The sequence below is a fragment of the Rousettus aegyptiacus genome, unplaced genomic scaffold (genome assembly GCF_014176215.1).
Source record: "Rousettus aegyptiacus isolate mRouAeg1 unplaced genomic scaffold, mRouAeg1.p scaffold_m13_p_10, whole genome shotgun sequence".
Taxonomy (NCBI): Eukaryota; Metazoa; Chordata; class Mammalia; order Chiroptera; family Pteropodidae; genus Rousettus; species Rousettus aegyptiacus.
The window spans coordinates 67,169,117-67,189,005 of NW_023416285.1; the positions used below are offsets into that span (position 1 = coordinate 67,169,117).

Here is a 19,889-nt window from a genome sequence, read left to right on the forward strand (position 1 = left end):
TCAGTTACAACTAATAGGTATTTCTCTACTTTCCATTGTAATGAATATATTCTCTTTATATATTTTTGTGCACATTATTCTTTCAGTTAACATTCATTTTTAACAAGTGTGAATGTGACTTCATTTTCATGTTCTTTTTTGTAATCTTTGTAATGTATCAATATTTTTGATACATTAATGATACATTTTTGATATTTGAAGACTTCTTTTTTTAAGTTGATGCACAGAAATAAAATGCCTATTATCTATATTGAAAAACTGAAGCTTTTCTAATAGCTGTATTTAGCTATAAATTATAACTGCATTGCAAGAGAACATTATAAATGGAAAAAATACTTTATATATTTTTATGGAATATGTGTAATATTTGTAAGATATATAAATATATTTATAAAATGTATACAATTTACATATTTGTAAAGTATATATATGAAGAAAAAAGTATAAGAAAAAATAATGGACTACAGTATTCAGACAACAGCTTTAATCTTATTTCTGAGAGAGAGCAAAGTGTTTAAATGCTTTTTGGCTAATACCATCATGTTGACTTAGAGCCTTTTGAATTGCAGAAGTTATATACATAAAACTTTCTTCTTCATTGCTATAGCTTCATTTTATGCCTTTCTTCTTCCAAAATCATGCAGTGAAACCAAAGTTTAGGTGTGTAAAAGCCCAAGGATAAATCAAATATTGCAAGATCATAGTTGTTTGCACTAAGCACTGAATACTCTGAATGAGTCTTGTATAAACTGAACAGATTTGGGGAGCAAGTTGGCATGATGTAATGAACCTTATTCTCATCATATATCTTTGGGTTACTCTTTAGTGCTTTTAGGGTAGATGTGCTTTTTAAATAACCATTACCATTACATTTAGTTCAACTGAGTATATCAAATGACAAAAAGTAGTAGTCTTCTACTTTTTTTTTCTCTTCAGGGTGGGTACCTCATGCCAAACAGTTGCAGAATTTAGTCTTCTCTCAAAGGCTCCCTAGAGGAAGCTTGAACAATATTCCTTAGCAAACCCGTTCCAATCTGTTGTACTTCTTAGCACAGGAAATTTGTCTGTGCCTCATATTGCAGCACAGGCATTTCGTCGTATTAGTTCTTAGTGGAGAAAAAGATATTTGGGCACTTTTCTCCATGAGAGCCCTCTTTATGTGTCTGAAGCATATTATGAAAATTGAGACGGTGGAACTAACATCATCAGGAGGTCCTGACAGAAAGCCAGACACAATTTTGGTGTGTTCTTACTTCTGGTAGATTATTCCTGGTTCCATGAGCATAGTCTTGGCTTCTGATGCTAAGGATGTGGAGATGGTGATGTGTTTTCAGTTTGTGATATTCAGCAGATTTTGATGGCAACATTTACTTATTTCTTCTTTAGGTTAGAGTATTCTGCTTTTTTTTCCCTTAGTACTTTGTATTTTAGCTACCCTAACTAAAATAAATTGTATCATTTAATGCTTATCATTATTTTAGTTCTCTTCACTGTTCTTATTTAGCCAAGATAATTTAGAATTCCATTTCTTTAAGAATCTTCTTTTGCTTTCTTAGAGCTTCTTTCTTTCATTATCCCAATTGCTACCTAGGAATATAATGGTCTTGAGGCCAGGACCGACTCTTATCAAACATTTAAAAATATTAGTCACAATAGTAACATTTAAAGCATGTATATAGTCACTCTTCTAAGTTCTTTTATTGCCATCCAGTTTTTTACTGTATTAACAATAGATTTGTTGATTTAAAATTATCCCAATTTTTTTTTTTTTTTTTTTTTTTTTAGCTCAAGAGTCAGCTTTGTCAGCTTGTTCTAAATCAGGGATGTATACATAAACTACAGCCCATAGCAAAATACAGTCTGCAGCCTGTTTTTATAAATAAAGTTTTATTGAAACACAGCTATGCTCATTCACTTATGTACTGTCTATGGCTGCTTTTGCTCTACAGTGGCATAGTTGAACAGTTGCAACAGAATCATATCTGTTGCAAAGCCTAAAACAATTTATTGTCTGTCCCTTTATAGAAAAAGTTTTCCAACCCCTGTTCTAGATTAATTCATGTTTGTTTAAGAGTACTGGATTGGACATTAGAAAACGTGAATTCCAATCCTGCTTCTGCATTCTAATTAGCTTTGTGACTTTGGCCAGGTCATGTTGACTCTCTGGCCTTTGTTTCCTAATCTATAGGATGAAGAGACAGGACTGTGTGAATATCAGTCTCTTCCAGTTTTAAAATTTAGAAAATTTAATCAACACTATTTTACCTAAAATAATTTAGAGTTGATTTTTCAGATTAAATTTTGGATTTGTAATAATAATTTTGGATTATATTAGATACACATCTAAATTTCCCCTAAATATTCGATGACATAAAAATAATAATGACACAGCTTGCCTACATGAGGTCAATATGTGCCAAGTACAGAGGCAGGTACCTTACCTTATTTTTCTTATCTTTGAAATACCTCTGCATAGTGGGAGTGAGTGTTCACACAGCTGGCAAGAGGCAGAGCTGAGACTTGAACCTGATTCTAACAGTAAAAGTCCACGCTCTTTCCACAGTAGCTAACCATCTCTTTTCATGTGCTACCTCTATTTTAACTAGGTTATTTGGATATATGGTAGCATCTCACTTATCCAGAGGTTGCCACCTAAATAATTCAGAATATAACCAATGATTAACAAAGCAAAAAATGATTAACAACAAAATAGATGTTCACTCAGAAATAAAAGTATTTCCCACGGTCCTCTTTCGTAGCCTGTTAACTTTTACTTTTGAAACAAATCTAAAAACTTGCTTTTTTTTTTTTGGCTTCCCAGATCTCTATACCTAATGACAAACAAATTGGAAATGGAGATGGGTAGAACTACTGGTGCAGGTGTCTCTACACCAGTAGAGATGCTGACTGCTGAGACTGCATATAACAGGCAAGAACCTAAAGCTGGCAGCAGTCTTAGGCAGCTTAGCACCGGGACAAGGTCACCCCAGGATCTTCCCAGTAGCCCTGGGAAAGTTTTGCTGTTAACCATAAAGGCCCCAAAGCAGCAAGGAAATGTTAAAAATTAGCACACTCAGTTTAAAAAGGTAGAGTACAAGTGTTCTGTTTCACAAAACTCTAATAAAATCTTGAAAGATATTTAAAATGTTAAACAGATATACTTTAGTTAACTGAATTTTTCACTATGTGGACTATTTGCTTCCTTAAAAGGGCTGAACAAATGAAATACTGCCAAGTCCAGACTATTTAAAAAATCTTTCTCCAAATTTTCACCTAGTTCATCTTACTTTTCTTCGTTATTACTATTCATTGTTCACTCTCTGAAAACAGTGCTCTAGAGATAAGTAATTAAAAGTCTGACTTCTCAGTTTCGTCTATTACCAGATTCTTTCCACACCTAATGAAGTGTTAAGATTTTCCATTACCTCTTTATATTCCCTATGACTTTAAAGAAAGTTTGGTTTTCCTAAGATTCTTTTTATTTTTATTTTTTTAAAGTAGAAGCCCATTTTCTTCTTTGGTTTTGTGGATATGGGGAGTGGATTTTGTGGCTCTTCCTTTTATGTTTCTCTCTTCCACTGAGTTCTTGGTTTCTTCTCTTTGATGCACAGGCTTTTCCTTCCATTTCAATTCTCTAACTCATCACTTCTGATTTTCTGTTTTGGAAATTTAGGGACATTTAACTAATTTATCCCTCATACCTCTGTGTATGGGCATCAGGGGAGACAGGCTTATTGCCCACTGATACCGCAAGCCTGAGGCAGTGTACTTCCTTAAAATATATCTCTTCTTCATTTTGCTGCCTAAATTATGTCAATTTAACAGTGTCAGTAATAATAAAGAAATTAAATTTATCGGAAGTTCACTTGGTGTCAGATACTGTGCCTAATGGTTTGCATGTATTGTCAATCTTCATTATAATTGTATAAGGTAGGTACAAAAGTACAGGCAGCCTTTATATTTGCAGATGAGTTATTTCAAACGTAAAAGATATTTTCTCGCTGAAGCAGTGCTGTGGATATGTCTCTAGGGGTGGGTTTCCTAAGCCTGTTAAACTCGAGGCAGACATGTGTAAATGAATGTCTTTGTGGGAAGGCACATACAGAGTCCTCACTGGAATGGGATGGACCCACCTTCTTCCTGGGTCCTAACTTTCAAACCAGGGACTTTATCCTCAGATCTTCTTTATGGACAAATGAACTATGGGAAGAAAATCTCCCCAGGTTCAAACCATTTCAATTCCTTATAGAAAAACTAATCTGCTGTAATAAAAGAGATTCTGAAATACAGCAACTTAAAGAAAATAACATTTTATTTCACTATTAAGCAATCCGAGATGAATTTTCCAGTTTGCCAAGTCAGGCCTGCCCTAGGAGGTCATCCAGAAACTTGGATTCCATACTCTTTTTGATTCATAGATCTCAAGACCATGGTCTTTAGCTGAGTGAGTGAAGCTGGCTGAGTCCTCTGTGCTCCAGCTTGTGGGAGGGCAGAAAGAGGAAGTATATGGCAGCGAGGCCCTTTTAAGTAGTCAAAGTAGAGAAAGAATCTGCTTATATTATATTGTGGAGACTTTAGTAACATAGCCACACCTAGCCCCAAAGGGGCTGAGGAATGTATTCTTTAGCTGGATAACCATGGGTGCACCTTAAACTCCACTACTATTAAAATGAACATAGTGGTCCCAGCCGTATCACAGTGGTGGTTCCCCGTCTAGACAGTGACTCCAAAAGGATGGAATTTGCTGGGTGTGGCAAAAGAGACATGGGTGGAGGATGGGTGCAATGACCTAGCGGTTTTAAGAAACAATGAGATACTGGGACCCCTGCCATTGTAACTTCTCAGACGGGCTTGTCATATCCTCATCTCGCCCTCTCTGCCTTTCTTTTCCTTTCTTAGAGGCTGAGGTCAGGGCCGTCTTAATGGGCTGGTGATCTGTGCAGTGCACAGGGCGCCGTGCTCAGAGGGGCTCCTGGCTTGGTTCAGTGCTCTGCTGCCACTGTTTTGTAATTCTTAATAACTTTGTCTTTATGCTTCTGTTTTGTAAGTGAGGTTTGACGGGACAATGGAACATGTGTGTGAATGGCAGAGATATGCTTGGTGGTAGCATGTGCACATGTAGCCATGTGCCAACTGGCACAATGGGTGCTGAGCACCCATTGGCCTGGTGAACCAAAGCACACATATATGCCTGAGGACTGTCTGGGGGCCCACAGGGCTCCAAGGTGGCCGGGCCAGGACCTGGCCCCAGATTGGTGGCCATGATGGTGCTGCAACCACAGAAGTAACAACAGAAGGAGGTTTCGAGGGTGGTAGCCCTGGGGTAGAGGACGGGCTCCACATGGGGACCTCCGGGGGCCAGCCTGGTCGATCGTCTCTGGAGCCTGTCCTTGTGACATCTGCACAAATATTAACTCTCCGGCCTGAACCTTGAGATAGGAGCTGCTAGTGCTTGGGCATCAGACTTTGTTAGTAAATTGTTATACATGAAAGCATACGTGTGAACATTGCAATAAAGCATGTATCAGGGACTTATTAGAATTTTTCAAAGATTTTAGAATCCTTGGTTTTAAATGCTCAAACATTGCAAAAATGGTTATCCACAGGCTTAGAAATAGAAATTACATTTTACCATTGTCAGTAGAAAATAATAGTATTTTCATGTGAACTTCGCATGAAACTTTTGTTAACGAGGAAGGTAATATAAAATGAAACTATTCCTTAAAATTGACGATACAGCTATAGAATGTATGAATGGATGTTTTGAATTATATAACATTTTGAAGCCACTTTCGATTTTTTGTATGATGTTCACAATTTACGGGAGATATCAGAAGAAATAATGAAATGCAGTTGCATTAATTTATAGTTAAAATTAAACTCATACTTACACAAAACTGATTCATATGAGGAGTTAAATCTCTTTATTAGATTTGCTCCATGAGAATCATCAGCTCTAGATATACTAAAATTTGTATTTCAGAATAATTTATCAGAAATTTATCTCAATATTATCACAGCCTATAAAGTACTCGTAAAAGGAACAGTAAAAGTTGCATACAAAAAAGATCTTCTTGAAATTAAAAATTAGCAAAATCGTTTGCAATCTTGCATTTTTTTTCAAGCATCAAGGCCATTTTCAGTTATATAGATTGAAAATAATTTTGCTACCAGTATACATTCTGATGAGTTAATAAATAAATTTGGAGAAAAATGAGACAGAAAATTCACAGTAATGCGTTGTTAGTTATATCATATTAAATTATGACACAAAACATTATTTTTGTGTAATTTATGAGTTCGTTTTTCTTCATATATCGCTATTACTGCTATTCTGTTTTATGAGTAATAAAATATTTTTAAAGAAAAATTTTATATTTTCATCCCCCTTCTTTGTCCCCCGCTGATCCCATGTTGACCCTTGGCACTCAAGGACCTTTACCCAAGTATGTCCTTGCCCAGGTATGTCCTATGTTCTTTTTGTGCCACCCTTTCTTATATTTTTTATGCTAAATTCTCAATATCTTTTAAAAATGTCGATAAAAAAAGATAAATATTTAAAGTACTTTCTCCAGAAATATTAATTGCTGATAATGGCTTTGTCTCTTGATGTCTCTGTAAGGCCTTATGATTTCTGCCATATCCAGCACTGTGCCTTCTGCAGACAGGCTCTGAAATTCTTGGTGGGGTAAATGAGGAGTTCCAGGAGCTGCCTTTTAATTGAGGACTTCTGACTTAAGTTAAATGAGTGAAACCAAACTGAAGAATTTCAGCTGGGAAATATTTTAGGCAGGGAGACCTCCCAAGATCCCTTAGAATCAAGCCAAATTTTATAAAGTATTTGGCCTCCTTTTCTGTCTATATTTGCAAATGGCTTTGGAATGGCTGTCACAAATTTTTCTTAGGATGATAATTGCTGAGAAAAATTGGCAGTTTTCTTCAGAGTTCTTAAAGCAGAGAAGTTTGGAGCTTATGGTACTAACATTTCTGGAGAACTTTTCTACGGTCATGAAGAGTTTCATTTAATCTGGGTGCTATGGTGAGATGTTCTAATAGGCATTTATAATGAGATTTTACTACAATGAGATCACCTGCTGTAAAATCCATTTTGATTTCTCAAAAGTCATATTATGTGTAAATTATAATTCTAAAAATACATAAAAAGCCACTTGAAGTAAAACTGGCTAAGTAAAAACTGGATTTCTGAAATTATAGGTTTTTATGAGAATGGAAATATCAATTCTGAAATAAATGCACAAGGTTTGAATTAGTGTTCTCTAATGCATTAATCTATGGGGATTTGTATTTTGAAATGTAAAATGATTTTTAAAATAAACGTGATTTTATTTTAACATAAATACTAAAAAACACATAAGATACAATTGTTTTCAAATACTGTCACACACCTAAACACTTCCCAAAAGTATATTACGAATTCTGTGATTTGGTTTATGATGTGGTCTCCCTCTTGTGGTTGGTATTAAGAAACGTACTGGCTTGAAAGTAGTCAACAAATTTCTTCCCTTTGCCATTTTGTTGAAACAAATCTAGAAAGCCTTGAGAGATCTTTCATTCTATTCCATATAGTACAAATCAGGCTATGTATTTTATATTTGGACCATTTCAGCAATATGGGCAACTTTCTTATTTCAACAAAAAATCAGTCAATCTGTGTGTCTTTCCTCTATGGCCATATCAAAATCAGTTTTGACTGTTAGGAAACCTGATCTGTTTTCCCCATCTCTGCGGCTTATTTTTAGTGTATTTTGGCCAGAATGTGTCCCATAACTTTGGCCATGGTATTTTCCATTTGCTCTAGAAAGGTCCTGGGTTGAATGCAAAGTTAATTTAGCCTATGCTATATGTGCCACTCTTCTAGGTCCTATGGCTATAGCATGAAATAAAAAACATAAACCACTGTCTTCATGGAGTGTCTGTTCTATGACACATATAGATATGGTTTAAAAAGACATAAATCGTAAAGGCTGAATATTTGACCTTATATGTATGTAAAACTTTTGTATAGCTAAAGAGACTACAAATTAAAAAACAATGATGGCCTGAGAGAAAATTAGTGCAACAAAAGGAGCTCTAATAAATGAATAAGGAAGAAAACCAATAGAAAAATGTGCCAATAAGAGTAGGCTTCAACTGTGGAAGACTTTTCAGTTCTCTGTAGTGATAATAAACAAAAGTGGGATTTCAAATTTACTCAGTCAGAGAAACAAGCAAAGGATGCCCTTTAGAAAAAAAGATAAGTCACCCAGCTGGAATTCCCTGTGAGTCCATCTCTATAAACTGCTCACCAGGTGAGGGCCTCAGGTGGAGTTGCTTTCACAGGCTCTGTGTGCTGAGTCTGGCTGCCATCTTGTGATCCTGCTTAGAATTACACATTCCCTACCCCTCTGGCGAGTGGGAGAAAATGGACCTTATTCGCAGCAGTATCACCCCCATGCTGAGCTCAGTCCCCTAATTCGTCCACCACTAACAACCCTTACATCATAAAGTTTCCCAGGGTTAATTTAAGCCCATTAGGTTGATCAGTAGAGTATTTCAGGCAGACAAGACTATGTCACTGTCCAAATTTCAGTTATGAGAATTTAGAGTGATAGGCACATAGTCTTAGACTTTCCATTCTCTGCAGCAATGTCTTTCCTCCTTTCAGTGATAAAGTAGATCATACCCCGTAGCCAGATTATTTGCTATACATTTGCTAGTCCCTGTATGTCTCCCCTGAAACTTTGGCCTCTCCTGACACTTCATCTCTTCCTGCCTTAGCTCATTCTGTTTCCCTGATTGGATTCCTGTATCTTGTTTACCAGGGGAATTATTCATGTTTACTAGGACAAAGGGTCATAGGAATCCTGAGAAGATTTGAGGAAATATTTTAGCAGTGTTTTCCTCTTTTCTCTGAGCCCCTGGGTGCTATGTACCCAATCTTCTGGTCTCAGCAAGTTGGCAGCTGTGACTCTGGAATGCAAGTTAATTAAATTGTGCTTATATTTAGTTTTAGGCAAGTTGACTTTTTTTACATGTTAGGTTTAGTCTGTGTAGCTTTGTTATATACAATCCTGGTAACTAGGATTCCTAGGAGAGATTTTATGTAGCTGTGCTACGAAAAGTATGCAGTGAGAGAAAATGGAGGAAGCACGGGACAGAAAATTCAGAGAACACCTCTGTGTTCCACCAGCTTGTAAATCATTTAGCAGGGCACAAATGATTTGACAGTAAAAGTCAACTTTCCTAGAGCAACTGACTCCCTTTTCTGTCTATGAGCCAAAGAAAAATTAGGAATTCTATCCCTAGGTGTTGTTTCATGAGCTTTCAGAACCATGTTGTTTTCCAGTTATCTTGGTTGTTACAAAGAATCCAGTTGCCTCCACCTTCCAGCTCTGCTGTATCCAGGAGACTGGACCCTCTAGTTATTTGTGGGTTAACCCTTTAAGCACAGGCATTTTTTTTAACACTTTGTGATGGGCATCTTGAGAAGTGAAAGACCTACTTCCAAGTCTTAGTAAACAGAATATACTGGGCTTTACCAGGTATGGTGGCACTTGATATCCATTATAACTTCCCAAAGAAGCACAAAAAGTAATATGCTTATTATATACTATATTTAATATTATTTATTATAATATAATAGTATTAATTATTATATAAATACAATATTAATATTATTGTTTATTATTAATATATTATTTATATTATATATTGTATATTTATTATAATACTATATGTAATAAAATTACTTCTTTTGTCTTTAGAGCCACTCAATATCAGTATGGGATATTAGGGTGAATGTTAAAAATGAACAGTTTTAAATCATAATAGAGTTTAGAATTCAAGTTACCTGAATATTTGGTGGTGGTTTAAGATTGAAGGGTCAGATAGCTTAGAAGTATCTGAGTTTTCCCAACTTTGCTTTGACCTAACCAATGGAATTTGTTCTGTGCCTGTGGGCTACTGCATGGAGGCAGGTAAGTGGGGTTTGTTGTGATCAGTTAAGAGGAAGGAAAGTAGAGAGGGTCTTGGGCAGAACTCTGACCTTGGCCTTCAGAATCTTGGAATTCAGTTATTTGATATGAAAGAGAGGTGACATCCTACAGCATCCTGAAGATCAGTGAATTTTTAAGAATGATAATGCTATGAAGTACTGTTACAATAATTAATAATAGAGAGTAGGTGGGAAAGAGATATAGTACAGTCTTCATGGGACTGGAAGTGAATTTTTCGACATTAGGATAGAACTATAATCTGTCTCAAAAGATATTTTTTCAAAGTTCTTTTCACAGTAAATTGTAAATATATCTGTTTATTCTACTTCTGGGTCTCAAGCCAAGTAATATTGCAAAGTCATAGGTAATTTATTCTAGCTTTTATTGCAGCTTTTGCCAATACATAAAATGAACTAAAATAAAAGAAACTAATATTAAAAATAAATTTGGTTTGAATTCCAAATGAAATTCACAGACTATTAACTTGTAAAATGCAATCAATCCAATTTGTGTAGCTGTACAAATAAAGAAGATAACATGAGAGAACTCTCCAAACTGATTATTTTTCTTTGTTCATCTTTCTCCTAAGTTTTCCCATAGATGTTGTGCCTGAATTACACATTTAATAAAGGTCCGAAAAAATATTAATATGTATAACTTTTCAGATACTGTCACATGCATGCAAGAGAGTTATTTTCTTTCCTAATCATAAATATCTCTTTTTTTTTCTGTTAGATTTAGATGCATGGATCTAACTCTTTTATAGGAAATATCCTACATTTGTTTGAAATTTGTCAAGGGTAATATATATATTGTTCCATCATTATTATTTTATGATTCTAAGTGAATAATTGTCAAATGTCATTTGAGACAGACTTATGTTTGTAGAAAATTGCAAAATATTTTAAAGTGCCATTAAATGATAATTATTTGTTTAGAAAATAAAGTGTTTATTTCCTAAAGCAAATTCAGAAAGTAGGACACCTCAAAAAAAATAAAACTAAATGTTTGAGCAATAATCTCTGAATTTAGAACTCTCTGTCAGCCTTGTTAAGAGGGTGGACTATAAGCATGCAGTTTCTAAATTGCCAATGTTCTTTAGGAAGTTGAAATTATGTTATTGTGCTTATTCGAAGGAAATCATAAATAACAAAGTCCTTGTGTACATGTTATTTTCCAATAATTTTTGACAAAATTGCTTCAGAGCTCTGTTTGGGACTTTCAGGCACTAAACCTTGAGGTAGTAAACTAGTATGTCTTTTTAATTAGACAGTCCTTTATTTGAAAGTTTTCTTTTTCTTTCTTTCCTCCTTCCTCCCTCTGCGCACTTCTCTCTCTCTCTCTCTCTCTCTCTCTCTCTGAAATGTTGAATGAATAAAGATTCTTTTAAAAAAATTTCTTTACACGTCTGCTTGTCAGTCTATTTCTGGCAGTCTCTGATCATAAACTTGACTTCTTGCTTTTTGCTCTGCTCTTTCTTTACTTACTACTCTGTAATTAGAATTAAAATCTACTGAGCAGGGTTTTGTCTAACTTGATTTTATACTGTGATTTTACTTGGGATGTTGAATGATGAGATAGAACTGCTCTCTAAACTCTATTTATATTCGCTCTCGTATCAGAATACCACCAGCAATAGATCAACTTTTGCTTCCTTCTAATGATTTTTAGATAATTTCACAACAATTTATTTTTTTCGTAGAAAGATGTATCTTCCATCATACTGTGTGTCAGACAGTATATATTTTTAGTTCTTGTTTGGGGGAATTTAAGCTGAAGGCCAGATGGCAAAGTCTCCATTGAATCAAAGCATAGCTTTATTTCAGAAGGAAAAAAAAAAAAAAATGAGTCAAGGAGTAACTTATTACTGAGGACTTTTAATTGGGGAAAATATTTTGGACTTTCTTCAAATAAATGGTTTCTCAGTAATTGAAACATGTTATATAATAGGCATTGAGAGAGTTTGAACTAAAGACTAGGACTGTAGTTAAGGGACCGCTTTTACCTTGTCTTTGCAGCAAGGTGGGCACCACAGATCATAAAAGAGGAAGTAGCTGTGGCACTTTTATTTTTAGAATATCTAAGACAAGAGCTCTGTAAGTGCATTCATTCAACAGGCATTTACTATCTACCATATACTACCTTGGAACAAAGTTGTATAAGGTGCTAATAAAGTCCTTTGCTCCCTGGGTAATAAATGAAAAATCTGTGTAATAGAGCAATCTACTAAGAAAACTAAAAAGGTATGTGTTATCATTTGTGGATTCTCAGAAAAGGGAAACTGGCATCGAGGAGAGAAGGATTGAGCAGGGCTTGTGTGGGCTTACTCTGAGGGGGGAGGATGTGGAAGTTTCTGGAGCGATAGAGGCGATATTTTGCAAGGGCCTCTCTCTCCTAAGGGTGGTACAAGGATCCAAGGGAAGAACAGAGGAAGAAGATTTAGCTTTCAGTTCCTCAGAGAACACTGAGGCCTCATGGTTCTAAGCCCTTAGGGTCCATTACATCTGTGGCATGCCAAGTCCAAGTCTAGTCCCTGTCTAGAGCTGTCCTAGATGCCCCACACAATTGTCTCCCCCTGAGATCGTGCCTCTCTCCCACGCACGTGAGCACTGGTTCCTGCTAGTGAGAAACATGTCAAAAATCAGTCCCCTTCTAAGCCTCTGGGAATTTTCCTACATCCTCTGCCTGAATAACATTTCTTTTCGCTTTTTTGAGTGGGGAAGTGTGAATTAATTTGATTTAAAAAAATAAAATGATGTGGCATTTCTGGCATCACAGTGGGACTGAGTTAGGTCCATGCCCACTACCCTTCCAGCAGGCCATTCTGAGCTTGTTTGTCTCATTCGTGGTTCGAGGTCTCACTTTTCACTCTTACTTCTCGTGTTTTATGTCCTTCCTGAACTCTGCCCCTTCCACCAGCACTCCCTACCCCCTGCTCCAACTCAAAAGGTACCTATCCTGTGTTCCTTTCTTTTAAGCTTATAATGAAAACCTAATAGCCCGAGAAGCTCCTGTGCTTCTCCTCGCTCAGCATCTCCCATCACTCAGACTCCCAAAACAGCTCCTACTCCTTCTCCTTCTCGTGCTCCAGTGGACCCAGTGTTAAATTATAAGCTCTTTCAGACTGAACACTTAAAATCCAAAGGGTGAAAAGTTGTCGAACTTTTTTAGGGGGCAGCAATAACTTACTTTCAAAGGAAATTTTACATGGACTCAAATGTGTAAAACAGGTAACAGAAGAGCTCTCTGGTAGAGGGAATGAAGACCCCCCCTGATCCCATGATGTGCCTACAAAGTCCCTTTGCATGGTATCCTAGAGTTCTTCTGAAAACCACCATTTTAACCCAAAGAGTGAGTATTGTGAGTGTAGGTTAAACACACTCACACAGGCCAGCGGGGAGATGATTTTAGGTAGAAGGGTCTTTTATATCATCCTAACATATGAGCAAATGCTGCTCAGGAGCCAGACTTTTGTGCAGGTGTGAATATCCCTCTGTCATAGCAGTTTATTACCCTAGCAATTTAAAGAATAAAATTGAAAGATATTTATTGCCTCCAAACCCACAGGACCAAGAAATAGGAACAATCATGTAGGCCTGCTAGGCACCTTGTATTGTCAGTTCATTTATTCATTCAACAATATTCGATTCTATTCTAGATTCAGGACGTAGAAGTGAGAAAAACTGCTAGGAGCCCTCTCTCAAGGAGTTCACATTCTAGAAGGGAGAGAGAGACAGTAAGCAAACAGTAAACAAACAAATATCTTATGCCAATGTAAATTATGTGAGCCATAAAGAAACAGATTTTGTTTGTTTGTTTGTTTGTTTTTAGCAGACTTTCATTCTGATGGTCTTTAGCATCAATGTTATTAGAAGTGACTAGCATGGTGCCCCATGTTTAATAGATGTCTAGTAGATGTTCAAGATGAAGAAGAGAATTAGGAGAATTTCTTACCTTGTCAGACAAATACTTTTGAGGAAGCCACAATACTTTTAGTGATTGAATTAGCAGACAGACAGTTATAAGACTGGCTTCATTTTTAGAGTATAAATATATTCCTGATGTCAATGATCCTCCATCCTGAGCTCTTGTGTCTTCAGGAGTGGTCATAGTTTATTTGACCTGAGCCAACTTGTAGGCAGAACTTAGTACCACCCTATGCTCCCCACAAAGAATGTACTCACACAAAAGTACTAAAAAATGTTTTTTAAAACTCCACTTTCCTTGCAATCTACCACCCTGTTTACTTGTTCTCTTCTGCAGCAAAAGAGTTGTCCTTCCTTTCAAGGCTACTTCCTCTTCTCTCCTTCTCCCTTGAACATTCTCTAGTCTGACTTTCGTCCTCACCACTCCATTGAAACTGCTCTTATGGGGATCCCTGCTGACCTCCACATTGCCAAATCCAGTTGTCAATTCTCAGTTTTATCTAACTTGACCTATCAGCAGTATTTGGCACAGTTGATCATTTTCTCCTCTTTGGTACACTTTCCTTTACTTGGCTTCCAAATACCATGTTTGGCTGCTTGTTTTCCTCCTAATGCACTGACCACTCTGTCTCAGTCTCTTGGGTGGCTTCTTCTCTTCTCTATAGCTACTAAATATGGGGTGTAATAGCTCAGCCCTCATTCATCTTCTCTTCACCATCTCACGAATTCTCACTCTTCACTATCCTCGCCAACTGTTTCCTTGGTGATCTCATCCAGGCACACTGGCTTTAAAATGATTTGCTGATAATTCACACATTTATATTTGTAGACTTGTCCTTGAACTTATGGACCTTGAACTTATGTATCCAACTGTCTATGCAGTATTTCCACTTGGAAGTTTACCATGCATGTCAGACTCAACCTGTCCAAATTCTAACTCCTGATTTTTTCTCATGGTCTTGCTCTTCTAGTAGCCTTCCCTATCGCAGTGGATGGCAGTTCCAGTCTTCTGACTGAAACTTAGTCATTAGCTCTTGTCTTTTCCACACAACTGTCATCTAATGAAGCAAGAAGCCCTCCTGGTCCCACTTTCATGCTACATTCATACAGCATCTAATCGGGTCTCAGAACCTTTACTGCTACCCCCTCCAAGCTGCCATCATCTCTTTCTAGATTACTTCAGTAGCTTCCTAACTGTTACCCTACCCCTCTAGAATATTTTCAAAACAACAGGCAGAGATCCTTGAAAACATCAGTCAGATTATGCTACTCTTTACTCAAACCTTGTAGTGACTTTTCTCTTTTTGCCTAACTTACAAAGTTCTTACAAAGCCCTATGTGGTTGGGTCCTCCCTTCCGCTCTCCCTCTTCTTTTCCTTTCCTACTCCCTCCCTCACTCATTCTGCTCTGGCCTTACAGATCTCCTTGCTAACACCCACTAGGTGTGCTCTTACCTCAAAGCCTTTGCATTGACACTTCTTTCTGCTGAAATCTTCCCCTCTGTTTTGATTAACTCCCTCAAGCCTTTCAAGTTGTTGCTCAAATGTCAACTTTCCATGAGGCCTACCTCAAACCCTAATTAATTTTGGGACTTGTTCTAGCCCATCCAATATCTATCTCTCTTAGCTGTTGTATTCTTTTTTTTTCTTTATAGCCTTTATTTTTTTCTTTATAACCTTTTGACCTAATATAGAATAATTTTCTTTTTTATTATCTTCATTTATATTAATTGTTTCTCTAGAATGTACCTCCACAAGGCAAGGGATCTATTCTGTATTCATTGATGTGACCCAGGCTCCTACAAGAGTTGGCTAAGTAACTGAGTGGAAAAATTAGGGAGCAATGCAAGCTTTGCTGATTTTATACAGCAGATGAGGGAACTGATTATACCTCCTGTTCCTCAGAAAACAAGTTGAAGTATTCTATTAGATATTTCTGTTTCCCAAAGGGTTTTCTCTATACTGTGCTCCTCAAGGAAGGTCAACCAACTTTTTTTTTTTTTTAACACCTACAGCACCTGGTATTCTGAGATGGTTGCCCATCCAAGTACTAACCAGGCCCAACCCTGCTTAGCTTCCAAGATCAGGTGAGATCAGGCACGTTCAGGGTGGCATGGCCGTAGACTTCAACCAAATTTTACATTTATCTCTTCTTTATGACAGTGCCCAGCACACTGACTCCTCTCTCTCTCTCTCTCCCCATGAGGATCCTCACTCTTTATTTATATAGAGCTTTCTGACATAATCCATACATATTTACTCCAAACATATTAATGTTCAACAAAATGAAGGGCCTTCCAGTATCTTAATAGGCAGGATAAAGACTAAGTTTGCTTACTTGAGCATAACTTTGGATTTTTTCCCCCTCTGCTCTGCACCTCTTGTCACCCCAATCATTTTATCAACTATTATGACCAAAGATACAGTGCTGGCCTCAAGAAGGATTCTTGTATTAGGGTGCTAAAAGATTGCACTCATTCTTTTTTTTTCTAGTTAAATAACTTTGCAAAAGGTAAGAGCAATATGGCTGACAAGAACTTCATTTCAAGCAGCATATACAATGAAGGACTAAGAAGCTCTTAGTACAGCTGCAGGTGATAATGCTCTATGCCCGTTTGGCTTTCACTTCAGAAGAAGATTTGAACCTGAGCTTCAGACTTTAAATTAGGACTCAAAGACAGGGGGAATGAGGATACTATACTATCAGAGATTGGTGAGTAATTTCTGAAATAGACTCTGAAAATTAGCAACCAGGGTAATGAGAGAATTTTCCAATATAAATGCTGCTTATAATACATAGGCAAAGAGAACTGAGAGGGCTGAAAGCAGTTGAAGAAAATCTAAATTCATTCAGGTTGTGGAGGTTATTTCAGCAGTCTGTTATCAGAGACAAGAATACTCAAAAGAGCTACTCATCCTCATGGGTATATACTCTTCAGAATCCATGGTATTCTGAAGTCCAGGTGATTCATAATTGACTCCATTATCTGGATGTGTAAACTAATGAGTCTTAGGCAATATGTATTTGTATATTGCTCTTGTTGCATTAATACTAATCAATTGTCACTTGTATAAATGGAAGTCAACTTTGGTAATAAAACATCTTTAGTTGATAAAAGTATCTTTTATCAGATGATGATCAGTAGAATATATGCTACATGAAGATGAGAAATTATTGTTGTTTTCTTCACTGATGTATTTCCAGGTGCTAGAATAATACCTAGTACACAGTAGATACTCAAACATTTCTTCAATTAACAAATGAATCTTCCATATATCAATCTGCTATTGATTTAAAGTGCAATATATACCTCTTAGAATTAGATGGTGTTAATGGAAATGGTATCAAGAATGTATAATAATGTGCCTTCATCTCAGGCAACCTCTCTTTGTCACCACAAGAGCTAAACCTAAAGGCTGTTGGAAGATGATTATTATAAAACAGTGAAATTTATGGTTGAAAAATCTCTAGAGAAACTTTTTAAGAGCTCTCTCAGGATGTTCTCCAAAAAATCCAGAGCCGACATTAATTTGTCATCTCATCTGATCCAATTCACCTGAAGGAAGAATATTTATCTTCCATTTAGAAAGAAAAATAAAGACAAGTTAGAACTTTTACTTGAATCTGTTGCCCTTGAACTGACCATATATCAGGTGACTTCACACCTGCCCCTATATCAGAAAAAAGAATTGGGTACGGTGTGGAAGATTGGGCCTGGAGCTAGGACCTTACTATTCTGGGGTGGTTTTGACCTTTTCCTAGATACTTGGCTTTGGGGAATTGCTATCTTAACCACTTGACACTTTAGTTTCTCTATTTGTAAACTATTGCTTTCCCCCAAGGAAGTTATGATAGAATGCCTACCTGTCTACTTTATGAGGCTGTTTGGAAATTCCAGATAAGATGTGTTTGAGGTACTTTGCTAGTTAAACAGCTTTTCACAAATAACAGTGGAAATTCTGAATATAGGTTAAGGAGGAATCAAATAGAATAAACAAAAGTTATTTCAGTTTTACAAAAATAATAATGATTTATGAAACTATGAACTTCTGAAGAAAGAATAAAGAAAGAATTAAAAATATCCTAAAACCGAGGGCAGGCAGCCTTCTCATTGAGGAACCACACAAAAGAAGTCAGTTTTTGCTGAATCGGCCAAGATATGAGATTCCGATAATCAAAACAATGCAAGCAATGCAATGTTTTAAATTTGATCCAGATTTGATATAACCATACAAAAGAAATGGCTTTACTGGAGTAAAATATATAGGGTCTTAAAGATGAAATCTACATGTTAGGAGACATTTAATGTTGAGCTTTCAGCTACATTTCCGAGGAATCATCAGAACCATAAGGTAGGGAATGCAATAATTCTTTTGAGGCATTGCAGCTGCTGAAATGCAGACAGATGGAATTTATGCACTCTCTAGTATAATGTAGAAACAGTCTCACATAGGATAAACACTATTTCTTGAAAAATTTCAACCCTAGAGAGAAGATATTGTATAGCCTGGCTGGTAAAATCTTAGTGTTTTTCATTTTATATCTGGTTTCCTGTGTACCCTCTAAGAGTTTGTACCTGTTGCTGTAGGAATGAAATCCTGTGCTGAATCTTCTAAGACTATACAAAATGTAAACATGTTTCATATTTTGGCTGTTAAAGTCCATAGATGTAATTTGTATTGATATGGAAATTGTGAGATATAGTGGAAAACCAGAATTTTGTTGTTAATAATGTTCAGATTACACAGGAAGTAGCATCATAAGAAACTTATCAAATTAACTAGTACTTAATGGTCAACAAATCAAAACTCTGATTTCTTTGATAGCATTGGAAAATAATCCGTTAATTCAATTTTTTCCCTTTGCTTCGCGTCAATACGTGACTTGTTCCCATCAAATATTAAGAACATTCTGAGTGCCAGCCTCTCTGCTGGGGCCCAGGAACCTGGGAGTTGTGATAGACTTGGGATTCTCAGCCTGGAACATTCAGTCTGTACTTTTCTGTATTTCAATTTCTGAGTTAAAATGTTACATATTTCCTGGTTCCTTTTAGTTTGTCAACAAGATTTATCTCAACAAGGAATACATGATTTAGGGAATGGTGATAGTGAAAAGGCAACTGACCACACTAGCTTTTGTGGAGAGAGGGAGACAAAAGGCACGGAGAATAGTTTTTAAGGGTTGTGTTTATTGTTACTCTGAATAGGGAACTCATGAAGAAAGAAGCTAGTGTTTCTTTTTTTTTTTTTTTTTCTGATTCATAAAGTAAGACACAGTCATTATAAAAACATTTGTAAAATATAGAGTAAAACTACAATGAAGATAAAATTTACTTTCAATTTTAATACCAGGGATAACCACAGTAACCTTTGATATACTTCTTTCTAGGCCAAATCCTATTATATACTTTTTAGAACTATATGGTGTTTTTCTACTTAAATTATCTTTAACTTTGTCTGAAGACATTAGGTATTTTCTATAATATTCTTTTGAAAATATCTTTCTACCTTTTTATCTTTCATCTATTGTTTACAGTAATTTTGAAACAATTCATTATTTGTTGAATTTTGAGAACAAAATGAGCACCGTTATACTAAAAACAAATACCAAAATGCAACCATTTTAGACAGAATAATTAAATATTATTAACTAATATTGTTTTGTAACCTCTATGCAAAAATAGACTTTGATATTTTTAACTGGCATTTTTATGAAAGCAAGTAAATATATTTCAAATACAGGGGCATAGAGTCTCTATGCCTATGTAGAACACACTTCAATTGACTATTTTTACTATAACTTTCTCTGTGCAACATTGAGTAGCATTTTAAAAGGTAAGTTTTTTCGTTTGTTTTGTTTTTTGTTTTAGTGTTTGTTCAATAAATAGCACTTCACTTTGAAGTAATTTTCAGCTATTAAGAAAAATACTCTTATTTGGTATTTTCCCCACGGCAGCTGTAAAACTGAT

At 36.1% G+C, this 19,889-nt stretch overlaps 1 protein-coding gene and 1 pseudogene across 3 annotated transcripts in view; one reads left to right on the forward strand and one right to left on the reverse strand.

Annotated features, from left to right (window-relative positions):
• Positions 1-19,889, forward strand: part of CORIN (corin, serine peptidase) — a 197,658-nt gene that overhangs the window by 107,934 nt on the left and 69,835 nt on the right. The gene's annotated exons all lie outside the window — the stretch shown is intronic.
• Positions 15,927-16,045, reverse strand: LOC118608770 (annotated as a pseudogene).